Consider the following 15,498-nt stretch of genomic DNA (forward strand, 5'->3'; position numbering starts at 1 on the left):
AAAGCGTTGGATATCTTTGATATTGTCGACGGCCCAAACACGTGTCCAAAAGATGATGGAGAAAATAATATCACGTGGGCCAAACTCGATGCTAAAGCCCAGGGCGTGATTGTCAATAGATTAAGTAGCGGGGTGATGCTACAAGTCCAACATTGTGAAACTGCAAAAGAAATATGAAACAGACTTTGCACTGTATATGATCAAAAATCGGATGTGTCGTTAAATATTTTGCAACTAAGGTTTTTTGATCTGAAATATACCATCTCGAAAGAGGTAGTTACATTCAAAGCAAATGTGGAGGGGATTGTAGCGCGAATCTATCAAGCCAGAGGCGAATATATGATCATATCAAAAACTATAAATTCTCTGGGGGAAAATTCCGTTATTTTATTTTGGCGTAAGACTCACTACCTATTGAAAAAAAAAACATGACTGAGCTAACAGCAAGACTAATAATAGAGGAACAAAGGAACAAAATGTATGAAGAAGATGAACAACCAAGTCAAACAGCGTTTAAAACTAATATAAGAAAAGTTATCAGACTATGTTTTAACTGCGGTAAAGTAGGACATTACAAACTTTACTTTACAATAAAAAGGCAAAAACCCGAGCAAAATTAAAACATTATAATTTGTAAATTGTGTAAAAAACGTGGACATATATAAAAGCCGTGTTGGTTTAATAAAGATAATAAAAACAATCCATGAATGATGATAAACAAAATGCACTTGTCATGTCAGTGTGTGGACTACCTCAAAAACTGAGTAATTAATTGTTTCTACTAATTACTATACGCCAGTCATACCATCTACATCAAAATGTCAATGCTCATGAAGTGGAGGTTTTTTTTTTTTTAGTGAATTCCTGCCGTCAACACCGAACGGGCCCCGCGAATGGGATACTGGGCTCACCCGGCTTAGCGACAGCAGGGTCACAGGGAATAGGGAAGGAGGTTGGGATTGGGGGGGATTAAGGAAGAGGAGGGAGGGGGGGAAGGATAACCTGTGTTTATCTGATCGTTATGAGTGGTATCACTGTGAAGTGTAGCGCGTGGTTCGTGGGATGTGGCAAAGCGTGTAATGTTGGGGAGTCTGCAGGGGGTGACGAGCCTCGGCATTTTCATGTTTAGGCCCATCCCTCTGCAGACCCCCTGAAGAGTGTTCGGGTTTGTTGTTCCATGTGTGTCTATGTGGGTATGTTGCAGAAAGAGTGTTGTTCAATTTATTGTTTACAATGTTTCGATTTACAATATTCTTAAGCTAAGGTACATAGGTAATTCGTCGATATTGTTACAATAGTTGTTCGAATGGGTACATATTACAGTGTTCTTAGAAGCTAGTACAATGTTTTCCCAATTGAGTACATATTTCTCGAATTGGTGTCTTAATCTAATTACAAAGTTCTATTATAGTTGTTACGCTGCTCCGTAGTCCACCCGATTGAGAATTCGGTCTCGCATAGAGCGGACTCTCGGGCAGCTGGAGGAGGTGGCGCGATGAGAAGTGTTGGTGTTGTTGTTGAATCTTTGGTTGAATGATTTGCAGTTGAAACAGGTGGCCGTCTCCGCTAAGGATGGGCATGTGTCGATGGTGTGATTCGAGTTCGCACAGTGCGAGCAGGGTGTGTCGTGGGCTAGGCACTTGGCCCGTGTGTGTCCGAATTGGAGGCAGCGGAAACACTGTATGAAGGGGGAGAAGTTCTCAGCGTGCACTCGCATGTAGTCCACGTTGACTCTCCCCGCCTCGGTGATCCGCCGCCAGATAACAGGGTCTGTGATGAACACTGCATTGTAGTTGGTTTCTGTTGTTGCGTTTGAGTCGGTAGGTGAATGTGGCTCCTTTGGTTATTAAGTCTCCTATGTATGGGTTTTGTCGAATGATGGTTTCAGTGAGTATTTCTGGAGGTGTGTCTATGGAGATGCCTTTAAGTATTACCATGGGTTTTAGGTTCTTGGCGGTCTCCGCCGTAACTTCGGCGGCCGATTGTAGTCTGTTGAGTGCATCGTCTCTTTCTTCAGAACGCTCGAATTCTATCCTGAGTTTCTTTTTCGAGACGGCCTGCACGCGGGCCGGTGCGTATGTGGTTTCTCTAAATGATATACTTTTTTTGAAGAGTTTAATTGCTTCCTCAGTGTTGTTGACTTGAGAGGGTATTTTTGGTGTGACTATTATTGCCGGCCGCGTGGGGCGTGTGGGGGTAGTGGTGCGGTAGGGGGGAGTGAGGTGCGCTTGGCAGCAGCACGCGAAGTTCCTTTTTCGATGTGTTTTGTGGTTTCGTTCGCGTGGGTGATAAGTGTCGGCTGTGACTCTGACTGCGTAGGCAGCGAGGGTATGGGGGATATGGGTGTGGTGGATGCGGGTGCAGAAAATGCAGTGTCGCATTTTTTCTGGAGTTCTGCAATAATGTTATTTTGTTTTTCGGTTATTGTGTTTATTTCCTTCATGTGTTTGTTGAGTGCCATTCGGACACCGCTGATGATATCGTCCTTGAACGGCGTGTGCTCCGTAGCGGAGGTGGTAGTAGTTTTGGATGGGGTGGAAGCGGGGGAAGAGGTGGGGGTGGTTGTGGTCATAGCTTTCAGAATGTTCCGAAAGTATGATGTCTTTTTTCCCGGCCATTTTCGCTGATGACGTTGCGTGTGATTTGAGTCGCTGTGATCATTTCTTTCGCTGCTTTATCGATGTATTCTTTATTAATCGAGGTGACGCTTTTGCCATCATGTATGGTTCGACTGATATCTGCGCTGAGTGTTTCAACTAAGTCGAGGAAGGTTTCCAAATTGATGCTTTGTTGAGCAGAAATGGGCAAAGCCCGCTGCACCTTTTCCGTTTTGGGAGGCATAGTTACGGTACGGAGGAGGGTGCAAAGGGGTGCAAAATGTTGAGAGGGTGAACAGGGGGTGAAAATAAGGAAGGGGTGAGAAGGGAGTGCAAAGTGTTGGGGGGGTGAAAATAGTGAACAGGTGAAAAAGGGGTGCAATTAGTGAGGGGGTGAAAAAGGGGTGCAAATTGGTGACTGGATGAAAAGGGGGTGAAAATAGTGAGGGAAAAGAGGGTGCAGTTTTGTGAGGGGGTGAATATAGTAAAGGGGTGCAAAGTTGTGATGGGGTGAAAATGGTGAAGGGGTGAAAATAGTGAAGGGTTGAAAAGGGGGTGAAAAAGTGAAGGGGTGAAAAGGGGGTGCAAAATTGTGATGGAGTGAAAAGGGGGTGCCAATTTAGTGAGGGGGTGAAAAGGGGGTGCAAATTGATGAAGGGGTGAACAGGGGGTGAAAATAGTGAAGGGGTGAAAGGGGGTCGCAAAATTGTGATGGGGTGAAAAGGGGGTGCAAATTGGTGAAGGGGTGAAAAGGGGGTGCAAATTGGTGAAAGGGTGGAAAGGGGGTGCAAATTAGTGAGGGGGAAGGGGGTGCAAATTGGTGAAGGGGTGAAAGGGGGTGTAATTTAGTAAAGGGGTGAAAAAGGGTGCAAATTGATGGAGGGGTGAAGTGGGGGTGCAAAATAGTGGGGGGGTGCGAGGGGGTGAAAAGTAGGTGCAGGGGGGGTGAATCCGTTGGGATGAGGTGAAGGGTCTAGGTGAACTCTTTAAAATGAGCCCAAACTCGGGCCCGCTGGGGTGAATATTAAAGAAGTTGTGAGAGGGGGGGTGGGGGTATGTAGGGGGGGATGTTGCTGCCGCTGGGGGTCTTTAACATCAATGTGCCCGAGTAGAGTACTAAGGCTCGTACCGAGGCGTCCCGATATAGCAGTAGCAACTTGATTTGGGAAGGAAGTAGGGGGGAGGGGGTATGGAAGGGGGGGATGTAGCTGCCGCTGGGGGTCTTTAAACTAATTTGCCCGCGTCAAGTAATGAGGTTACCTGTACGGAGGCGTCCCGCAATCGCAGTGGCTTCGTGGTGTGGGAGAGGAAGTGGGGGAATTCAGGGAGGGGAGGGGTGCCCCGGGGTGGGGCTCGTCGATCTGATTTATTAGAGCCCAAACACGGGCTTTCTAGGATGAGTGTTGTGGAATTTATAGGAAGGGGAGATGGGGGTAAGGAGGGGGGGGGGTGCTGCTCCCACGGGGTCTCTTAATGTGGTTGGGCTCACCAAGCTGGTTCAATTGAGCCCAAACTCGAGTAGATTATGGATTATATTGAGTGAGTTGTAAAATTACAAGCCGGGGTAGGGGTGGGAGGGATGGGGGGGGATTTGTTGTAGTAGATTTGTAGGGCCCGTCGGCGCCACCCCACTGAGCCCAAACACGAGGGTTCTGGGCTCAGTGGTCGCGAAGATAGGCCCAGGGGGTGATGGGTTGGGGGAAGGGTGTGAGGGGTATGGCTATGTCCCAACGTACCCGCACCTGATAACTTTGTTGGTGATTGCTTATGCAATCGGCATCTGTAAACTGTGTTGGCTTTTTCAAGTGTAAACGGCAGCAATAAATTTGTATTGTAATTTCTAAGGTAAACCGCAGGTGTAAGTTTGTACTGTGTCAAGGAAATAAAATATTTAAATCTGCTAGAGTGATAAACGCCATGAAGTGGAGGTAGGCGAGGTGAAAATTTGAAAGTACTTTTAAAAGGTTATAAATATTTTATCTTTTTTTCTGGGAAATGGGAACTCTTGGGATGAGATATATACATTGATAACGAATTTTGTTTTAAAACTCACATAAAAGACAACTAGACAAACTTGAAAGGGCGTCAACTTCAAGAGTTCGTCCGAAACGTACGAAATCCCACAAAAAAGAAGTAGAAGCAAATATACCTGTGAATGAGCCAACTACTTCACACAGTGATAGAATAGCTTATAATTATTAGTGTTTTTTTTTTATAAAATAGGACCCAATAAAGTGGAAATGTGGTACAACTATTTTATTTTTATATTTATGTAATTAAAGTATTTGTTATATACTATTCAATTAATTATTACAATAAAGCTTTCGTCTCCCAGAAATGAAGTCGAAGAAAATATATTTGTGAATAAATCAAATACCTCACACAGTGATAAATAGGTAATAATTTTGTTGTAGATAGTAAAGAGTATAGCATGAATGGGCTGGCTCGAAAGGTTACTAAACCATCTCTCAGTGGTGAATATCACTCATCACGGGGTGCCCCACCGGCTTGTTTGCCAGTATCTACTGTACAAAATGCTTTTATTAATTATTAGCTTTTTTTAGGAAGTGAAACACTAAACATTAAAGTAATTAATCAAGAAAGGAAATTAAAACCGAAAAGAAGCATGAATCTGTGGCGATCAGCCACTCATTCAAATTACGCACCCTAACTTACGCAGCGCGCACATTGGTGCTCGGTGTAGGTTCAAGCGTTAAGGTCGATTTACATCAAACGAACATAGAGCTAGAGCTAGAACAAGAGCATTCTTTCGTAATCTTTTAGTGTAAACGAAAGCTAGAGGTATCGATTTACATCAAACGAACATAGAGCTAGAGCTAGAACAAGAGCATTCTTTCGTAATCTTTTAGTGTAAACGAAAGCTAGAGGTATCGATTTACATCAAACGAACATAGAGCTAGAGCTAGAACAAGAGCATTCTTTCGTAATCTTTAGTGTAAACAAAAGCTAGATCGAATGTTCTTTGCTCATTCGTGTCAATTCTGTGGTTAGTATTGGTAGTGCTTCGTTATGTCTGACTCTGACAGCGATATCATTATTGCAAGTGCTGCATTTATTATTTTGTCGCAAAAACTCAAAAATAAAAGAAGGAAGAGACGTTGGTGGGTTACAAATTTAATGCATCGAAGGAAACTGGATAATGTAGGTGAAACAATGACGGATATGCAAAAACAAGAAGAAAGTGGACAATTCCAAAACTTTTGTAGAATGGCGCCAGAGGATTTTGATCATTTACTATCTCTGACCAGCGAAAAATTCGAAAATCAAGTACGAATTTTAGAGACTCGATTCCTGCATATGACAAACTAGCAGTGACTTTGCGATTTTTGGCAACTGGAGATTCCTATGAAAGCCTCATGTATTTTACTAAAATGTCTAAATCGACAATATGTAATGCTATATCTGAAGTATGTGCAGCAATAAATGAAGCATTGCAAGACTATGCTAAGGTAAGTAAAGTTATTACTTTTATACATACCTACACACCTATTATCACGACCGTAATTATTAGTGAAAGTAAGTAAATAAACTAAGACAATTTATTTTAAGATATTTATTTAAAAAAACACAATCAGAGAACTTAAATAAACAAAAAGGAACTAGAAAAGATATACATGTTACTTAAAATGTTTAATAAAATGCAGCAAAGACTCGCTGGTTTCTTCAGTTGCGGTATCATCCGGAATGTGTAATTGTTGGTCTAAATTGACATTACTTTCTGAACTGGTTTCCATTTGGTTGGGTGGAGGGATTGATCTGAGGCTACAGAATACACAATGCAAGTATTTTGTGAACTGTTTGAATATGAAGACATCGGAGTTGATGCTAAATTTGACTCATAATCAAATTTCCCCAAATCAGCGTCGAACAGTATATTATTTATGTAATGTTCAACATACGCTTTCGTCCTTTTGAGTATTCGCGATGTTTTGAAGCAACATGATTTCCAAAAGCTTGACTCTTGTCCCTTATCTTTGAATCATGTGTATCTTTTAAAATACGGTAGGCTTCGGCTACTCGAGGGTCTTCATGTTTTGATTTTTTTGGTGGTATTGTGTGGCCAGATTGCAGTGATGTTGATGGTTGCCATTGTGGTGTGGTGTTTCTTGACCCTACTGAAGCTGCAGGTTGTGAATGTGTTGTTGAATCTGACTGTGTATCTGCATTAGGGTCCACTACCGGAGTTTCTTGTCCAATTCGCTCATTCTCCTGCTCATCAGCCTGTAAAAAACGGTTTAATTAATATACACCCTAAAATATTTTTTTATTCATTTCAGACACCGTCAACAGAAGAAGAATGGCTATCAATCGCTCAGGAATTCAATGAGAAGTGGAATTTTCCAAACTGTATTGGCGCTGTAGACGGGAAACACTGCGTCATACAAGCACCTATTAACAGCGGAAGCGACTTTTTAATTATAAATCCACATTCAGTGTGGTGTTAATGGCCATAGTAGACGCTAACTACAATTTTATATTCGCCGATATTGGTTGTCAGGGCAGAATATCAGATGGCGGAGTTTTCAGAAACACTTCTTTCTATCAGAAACTACAAAATAATGAATTAAATTTGCCCAATGACCAAAGCCTTCCAGGAAGACAACAGAATATGCCATTCGTATTTGTAGCAGATGATGCATTCCCATTACAAAGACACATCATGAAGCCGTATCCTGGTACTCATGCCAGGGGATCCGAAAAACGAATTTACAACTACCGTTTGTCTAGAGCAAGACGAATAGTAGAAAATGCATTTGGCATTCTTTCAGCAGTTTTTCGTGTATTGCGAAAACCTATGTTGCTACAACCTGATAAAGCATCTCTCGTCGTAATAACCTGCGTGTACCTACATAATTATTTGATGAAAAGGAAAGCTTCTAGGAAGCTGTATAATTCACCGGGCATGATGGACAGAATTGAAGATGACGTCGTCATTCCAGGCCAGTGGAGAAATATGGACCGTTTATCATCATTTCTCCCGTTACCCAACACTGGACGAAGACACACTTTGCAATGTGAAAATATCCGGAAAGAATTTTCAGACTATTTTAATTTGACTAATATTTTGCCATGGCAAAACAATATTGCATAATGAAAGCGATATGTTACTTTATAAAAAGCGTAAATAACCTAACCTAAAATTATGGTAGAATACCCAATAAATAAACGTAACTACCTACTTACCATGTTTTTATTTTGGTTAGTGTCGAAATCAATTGTTTTCCTCGGTTTATATTTGTCCATCAAAAAGTGCATGCTTGTAAATGCAAACCATTTAGAATTATAAATACAATCGGCACCGCTGCCTGACTTCGTACTCATTGTTTTTTCCTTTCCCGGCGGTAAGATGCAAGAAGCGAGTCCATCTTTTTTTGTACCTCTTCAACATTACATTCCAGTTGTTTTGCGATTTCCCGCCAAGCATCTTGTTTGTAAGTTGTATTTTTATAGTTTTCATACGTCGGATCCCACAGACATCTGAAATTGCGGTAGGCTTCTATCTATATATATAAAAATGAATTGCTGTTCGTTAGTCTCGCTAAAACTCGAGAACGGCTGAACGGATTTATCTTATCTTGGTCTTGAATTATTCGTGGAGGTCTAGGGAAGATTTAAAAGGTGAGAAAAATTCGAATAATTGCCGGGAAAATCCTCAAAACAGCATTTTTCTATTTCCCATACAAACGTTTTCTAAATAAAATGGAGAGTCAATTTGTAATTTATTACCGCTGCATAAAGTTCAAATTCGCGTGCGCGTTGGAGGATCTAATATCGCGTTCTGAAACTCAACAAAAGTGAAAGTGAATCGCGAACGCGACAAAATTGCATAGTCTCAAAATACATAGTACATAAATAGTGGTCGGCTTCGAGAAACTCAATTTTAGCTAACTTCAGTTGTTAATATAATATATAACTTAAAGGTGACTGACAGTGATATATCAAGGAACAGCCCAAACCATTGGACGGATCGGGCTAAGTCTTTACATGCATAAAGCTACTATGACGTAGGCATCCCCTAAGAAAGGATTTTGATAAATTCTACCCTTAAGGGGATAAAATAGGGGATGAAAGTTTGTATCAATTTTCTTAGATTTTCGACTGATTGAACTGAAATTATAGATTGGGGATAAAATTAGTTTGAACCTATAAGTACCGGGAAAATATGTAGCAAGACTTTTATCAAACAGTGGAATTTTATCCTGGAAAACACCTTCACGCGGGCGAAGCCGCGAGCAAAAGCTAGTCATTAATAAACATTTTTCTTGAGACCAATCCATAACTTAATCGATAAGATACGTAAACAATCGCTAGAACACTAAAACGCTTTGATGAGACCGCTCAGTGGCGCGAGCACGTCCGAACACGCTAGAACGCTCTAAGCAACTGTTCGCGCGCTCTTGCGCCGTTTACATCAAGCGAGCGAGCATTCTTAGAATATTCCATAGAATCTTTGCGAACGCACTAAGAACAACGAAGGAATGCTCTACGCCTGTTTACACTAGAAGAATTAGCTGTAGTGGGGATAGAATGAGCATTCGCTCGTTTGATGTAAATCGACCTTTAGGTGCGAACCCCGCGCGGCACGCGACGTATTACTTTTAACTGTTTGCTCCTTGTGATTATGTAAAATAAGCATTAAAGTAATAAAATATTTACTGGAAGATAAGACTTTCATTATACGTGTAGTTTGTGAAAAAGATGAAAACCTCATGAGATCCCAAATCTATCGATATAAAAAAGCAATATTTTAAATCAAAATTATTTAATGCCAAACATGAACGAAAATTCATGCGTGAAAGGCATGCCATGAAGATGGAGTTGTTGAACTTAAACCTGAAAAAAAATAAATAAATTGATGTTTATGAACTACCTACATATGATGCATTGATGGAAAATAGGAAATCGCTGGATGCGGGCTACTTCCGACAGATCAATCTGGAAATCTTGCGGGAGGCATATGTACAGCAGTAGATGTCATGTGGCTGACGATGATGTATTCTTTATATAAATAATTTTAAAGTATATATTTGTTTTATTGACAGCCCCGTGAAGCAGACAGGCAGTCAGCTGTGGGCGAGAGTAGCCGACTATGAAGTGAGAGCCCGTGGGTTCTCTTGTATGATGGTTATGAGCTCCTTTTTCCGCACTTAACCCGTAAAGTAGTCGGGCCATTATGCGTGATTCTCTTGTATGATATAGATAATTCTTTCTTTATTCAGAAATGTTCAGTTTTTCAATAAAATTCATTTCCCTTCAAATTGTTACATATATAAATAAACACACTGATCATCCTCGAAGGGGTAGGTAGACGCACAACTAGTTCCACGATATGATGGGGGGTAAGCCAATCACCACTTCGGGCTTAAATTTCTGACAGGTTTCTAAGAGACAGTAGTACTGCAAGGTGTAATTAATGAAAACAGCCTAGGGGGGGGAGCCAAGACCCTCCCCCTCGATTTGCCGTTGTGTTATGAAAATAAAAATATTTTATGTATTGAAAAATGTATTTATGATATTATTACTCATAATAAAATTTTAATTTATTCCTTCTGGGGCTGGTGGTGATACAGAGCTGGTAATTTCATCATTTTCTTCCTCATCCATCCAATCATGCCTTGCCATGGTGATATTGACAATAATTGCTGGCACACTTTGAAGCTTGACTTGCAAACCAACATGTAGGCATGGAAACCTTCGTTTAAGGATACCAAAAAGTCTTTCTATTATGTTTCTGGTTTTAGTATATGCCCTTTTTATAAGCTTCTTCACTTGGAGTCGAAGGATTCAGTAGTGGTGTTAACAAATATGTTGGCATGGGTAACCATTGTCCTCCAATAATAATTTCTTGCTATAGCTATCCTGCACCATCTGTGCACATAATAGTGAATCATTAAAAATTGTACTGTCATGGACAGAGCCCGGCCATCTTGCAATAATATTTCCTATGTTTAGTCGCACATCAGAGCAGAGAAAAAGCCTTCGCGGTTCCTGTAATTTTCAGCCTGTAGACCACCTGGAACCAAAAAGTAGAACTATTGTAAGAATAATGGATATTTTTGATATATTATCAATATTAAGTAGGTTTAATTATAACAAGCCTACCAGGTGATTTCATCCTCACGTGAGTACAATCGATAGCACAGACGACGTTAGGGAAACCGGCGATCGAATAAAATTCTCTGGTTATTTGGCGTTGCTCACCAGAAGTAGGCATGTGTATAAATCTGGATTTCAATTGTGCCACCTCAACTGCCACACGATGCACAATACGACGTACCGTTGTTTGCTCCATGTGAAAAATATCGCCGATGACCCTTTGATGCCACCTGTGGCGAAGAAACAAAGGACTATCAATATCTTGTCTATAGGTTGGATTGCTTGGTTTCTTTTTGTGACCTGCTGGGTATTATCCTGAAATAAGGAACATGAATGCAGAAGGTGTGTTAAATATTAGATTATTTATGGTTTTACTCTATATTCATCTCACTTCCTTCCTAACAAAAATATGGCGTAGGTTAGCATGTTGTCTTCTAAATAAAGTTATACAGGGTTATTATGAAAGCCTTAGCTATTTTTACATAAACTCTTTTGGATGAAACATATATTTAGATAATTTTATTTCTATTAGTTTTTGATTAACTAAAAAAAGTTATTACGTGTCAAAGTTTTCCAACAAAATAGCGAAATTTATTGTCACCGATTGACGATTCATAAAGGTAGGTACGGCGCGGCGCGCGGCGGTCATTGACCAAATGCCTAGCGGTGGATCATAAACGTGTGCCGAGCCATGGAATTATCTTACCTACGCATTTGTCATAAGGTTCAATTTTTCCTTCATACTTTTACGGGCTTAGGACCGTCAAAATACTATCTTATTTTTCTTAGTATTAGGCGTATTTAAAAAATTGTAATCACCTTATGTACAAATAATTAATAATCAACAAGAAACAAAAAAACGAACCTTAATTAAAAATGTGAGTCATACTGCAACGTATGCTCAAAGTGGAGTCCATTTTTCTCTAAACAGCGCCTTGCGCGCCTAATAACGTTCGACCGTAGTCTTAATAGCACTGCACTATCACTTTTAACAGTGTCAAAAGCACTAAAGATTTTAAGTTTTAAGTCATCTAAACTTTGTAGTTTTTCGCGGTAAACGAGACGTTTGACTTCACCCCACAAATAAAAATCACAAGGCGTAAGGTCGGGTGACCTAGAAGGCCAAGCCACGGGACCGCCGCGGCCTATCCATCGGTCTCCGTACTCATTATTAAGGTAGGCTGGTTTTAGTTTTACGCCGACGGCACGCTCACCGTCAGCGCTCATAGCTCAGCGCGTAGTTTGTCAGCGCTGAGGCTCAGCGTGGCTCGTTTTAGTATCGTACTGACCGCCATACTGTACAGACGACGACCAAAATGCGGAGTGTGTTAATTATTGCTGCTTTGTACTATCTATCCCAAAAAAATAAACACCGGCGACGACGAAGACTCCATGTTCATCCATTGATTGAGCAGAGAGCCGTTGCAGGAGAATTTTTCTTGTTATATGGCACTTTGAGGGCTGACGAAAGTAAATTCTTTAATTACTTTCGAATGTCAACTAGAACTTTTGACGAATTACTGGCAAAGATACAGGATAAACTGGTCCATTGCAGCTTACGAATCGTGCCTATACCACCGATTGAACGACTAATGGTGACTTTAAGGTAAGAAAAAAATATATTTACTCATTTTATCATTATATTTATTCATGGTAAATTGTAGGTAACAAAACAACATATTTATTATTATAATGTTTCATATTATAGGAAAGACAAAAAACAAATTACATATTATTAGTAATTAAACATAATATAATTATTCATCAGTACGTCTAGCTGTTTGATAACCAGAGTTACCTGGATTTGCATCATTGGTTTCGTACCCTGAGTAACCTGGAGTCTGATAATTGTATGATGATGCATACGTGTCGAATGTAGATCTTGCGTCATTAGAGTAAGAGCTATTTGAGCTATTTGGTCTGTTCAATTTCGAATATTCGTGGCTTCGCGCAGCACTCTCGATCTAAACTCCAGCTTTTGTCCTACATCAAAACTTTTTAAGATTGGACCTAAAGAAGCGAAAAAAGCCAGGTCGTCTGCGGCAAGATCTGGTGTTTGATTACTTAATAAAGTTAATAATTCTTTTTCAAAAGGAGAACTTTCTGGATTTGTTTTCGGGGCCCTTCTTTTTCTCTTTTCCAGCCAAGGTTTTGTGATGATGGTGAATCAACACCACGGTCATTCTGCTCACCCTGCTGAGTGTTTGAAAAACTTGCTGCGTGAATATATGAGAATCTTGAGAGTGTTCTGAAGATACCATACTATCCAATGTGTTATCTATATTTGCTAAGGGTGAGGGAAGGGAAGGGGAGGGTATGGTTTCATTGAGTGATTCATCAACTTCATTCTCAACTGTTGGAGCTAGGAAGCTTAATTCGTCATAATAATTTTTGTATTTTGGTGCAGCACTTCCAGAAGGCGTTTTTTTCATTGCGTTCTTTGTTCTAAAAAACGCATCACGGACTGTTTTCCATCTTTGTTGGACTAGTTTGCCTGAAATAATAAAACCTTTTTATTTTCAGATTTCTTGCTACGGGTCGAACATATACGGATTTGCAGTATTCATTTAGGATGGGAATCGCAACAATCAGTAAGATCGTGGACGAAGTGTGTAAAGTAACATGGAACACGCTACACAATGAATGCATACCATCAAATACACCTGATATGTGGCTAAATATTGCTAACGGTTTTCTACAAAAGACCAACTTTCCAAATTGTATTGGAGCTATTGATGGCAAGCACATCCGAATCGTAAATCCAACCGGTGGTGGATCAATATTCTACAACTATAAAAATTTTTACTCCATTGTTCTGCTGGCTATGTGCGATGCAGATTATTGTTTTACATATGTAAACATTGGAGCATATGGGAAAAGCTCGGACTCGACTATATTTCAAAACAGTACACTCTACAGGAGCCTTGAACAAAACACTTTAAATATTCCTAGACCGAAGCCATTGCCTGGAACAAATACTCCAGTTGAACATGTAATTGTGGGTGATGGTGCTTTTGGCATATCCAATAAAATTCTAAAGCCATATGCACGATCCAATATGACCCACAAGAAAAAAATATTTAATTATAGACTGAGCCGTAGTAGACGATACATAGAATCTACATTTGGTATAATGTCAAACAAGTTCAGAGTGTTTCATACACCTATTAATGTGAGTTTTGATGTTACAAAGAATATAGTTAAAGCATGCTGCGTATTGCATAACTTTATAAGACTTCGCGATGGTTATCGTATAGAAGACACACTTACAATTGAGGGTATGGTAGACCTGCCAGCTGTACCTACAAACAGGTCTGGACACGCTCTGCGAGAACATTTTGCTGAGTACTTTGTTAGCGGAAGCGTGCCCTGGCAAGATTCGTGTATATTTTAACTTGAAAAGGCTTTATCCTGTAGTAGTGTAGGTATTTAGATAATAAAACAAGAAAGTAAACAAACCAAGTTGTTGTTTTTCTTCTCCTGAAATATTTTCGAACAATGTGTCCGCAATATCCTCCCAGGCTTTGTTTCTTGCATCTTTATTTTTGTAGAGTGGATCGGATGCATCCCACAATTTCTTCCTCAGGCGTACCTCATCGATAACTCGACTTGTATCCACTTCGCAATTCGCCATGACTGTACGCGCTGACGACGTCCGCTCCGCTCGACGCTAGAACGCTCACTGAAAGCAGAGGCGCTCGGGCGATCGTCAGCGCCGACAGCTACGCGGGGCCGACGCGCGACGCGTACGGCCGCGTAGCTATCAGCACTGACCACTGTGCGCGCTGAAAGGTACGCATCATTTAAAAACGCTTCCTAGAAGTCCATATATCTCGGCCATCAGCGCTGACGGTGCGCGTGCCGTCGGCGTAAAACTAAAACCAGCTTAACAGATTAAAAAAATGGCGGGGCAAAAAAAAAAGATATCAGTGTTGCCAATATAACATTATTTCTACCGATTCCTTTTGAAATTTACAAATAACTTAAAATGAATTAGAGACAGAAGATAGTAAATCTTTTTTTGAAATTGGAGCAAAATTACCACTGCAGGAGCAAAGTAGTACCACTTTACGGTAATTATTTTAAATATTACATGAAAACAGAATATACAAAACTATTTTTCCTTTAATAAATTAGGTACATACTGGTAATACTTTTGTTATTATGGCAATATTAATAAATAAATGATTATTGACATTTCAGGTGGTATGTGATGCAGATCTTAAAATCATGGACATTGTGGCACGATGGCGTGGTAGTGTTCATGATTTTAGAATCTTTAGGGAAAGCCGCTTAAAGCAGAGGTTTGAAGCTGGTGCATTTTCCGGCTTACTCTTAGGTGACAGTGGCTATCCCTGCACACCATACCTGTTCACCCCATTACTTAACCCACAGACTGAAGCAGAACAAAGGTACAACAGAAGCCACATCCGCACCAGGAATACTATAGAAAGATGCTTTGGTCTGTGGAAACAATGTTTCCGCTGCTTACTAAGAGGAATGTATAAGGATATCGAAACAGCCAGGAAGACTATTGTGGCATGTGCTGTGCTTCACAATATAGCCATAGATATGAGGGAAGACTTGTTTCCTGGGGATGATCTCAATAATAAACATATTCCTAGGGAATCAAATATACCAGTGCAACCTTATATTTCAAATGCAACACGAGGTAGTATAAGGAGAAGGCAGTTCATTGAAACTCACTTCACATAATATTATATATATATATATATATATATATATATATATATATATATATATATATATATATATTACTTCT

At 40.2% G+C, this 15,498-nt stretch overlaps 1 long non-coding RNA gene across 1 annotated transcript; it reads left to right on the forward strand.

Annotated features, from left to right (window-relative positions):
* The first annotated feature begins 4,173 nt into the window (after window positions 1–4,173).
* LOC119193866 lies at window positions 4,174–7,801 on the forward strand. Its single transcript, XR_005114100.1, has 2 exons — window positions 4,174–6,067; window positions 6,896–7,801. It is a non-coding gene; the product is annotated as an uncharacterized LOC119193866 (long non-coding RNA).
* Window positions 7,802–15,498: the final 7,697 nt, after the last annotated feature.

This window comes from Manduca sexta, chromosome 7, assembly GCF_014839805.1.
Source record: "Manduca sexta isolate Smith_Timp_Sample1 chromosome 7, JHU_Msex_v1.0, whole genome shotgun sequence".
In the NCBI taxonomy this organism is placed as follows: Eukaryota; Metazoa; Arthropoda; class Insecta; order Lepidoptera; family Sphingidae; genus Manduca; species Manduca sexta.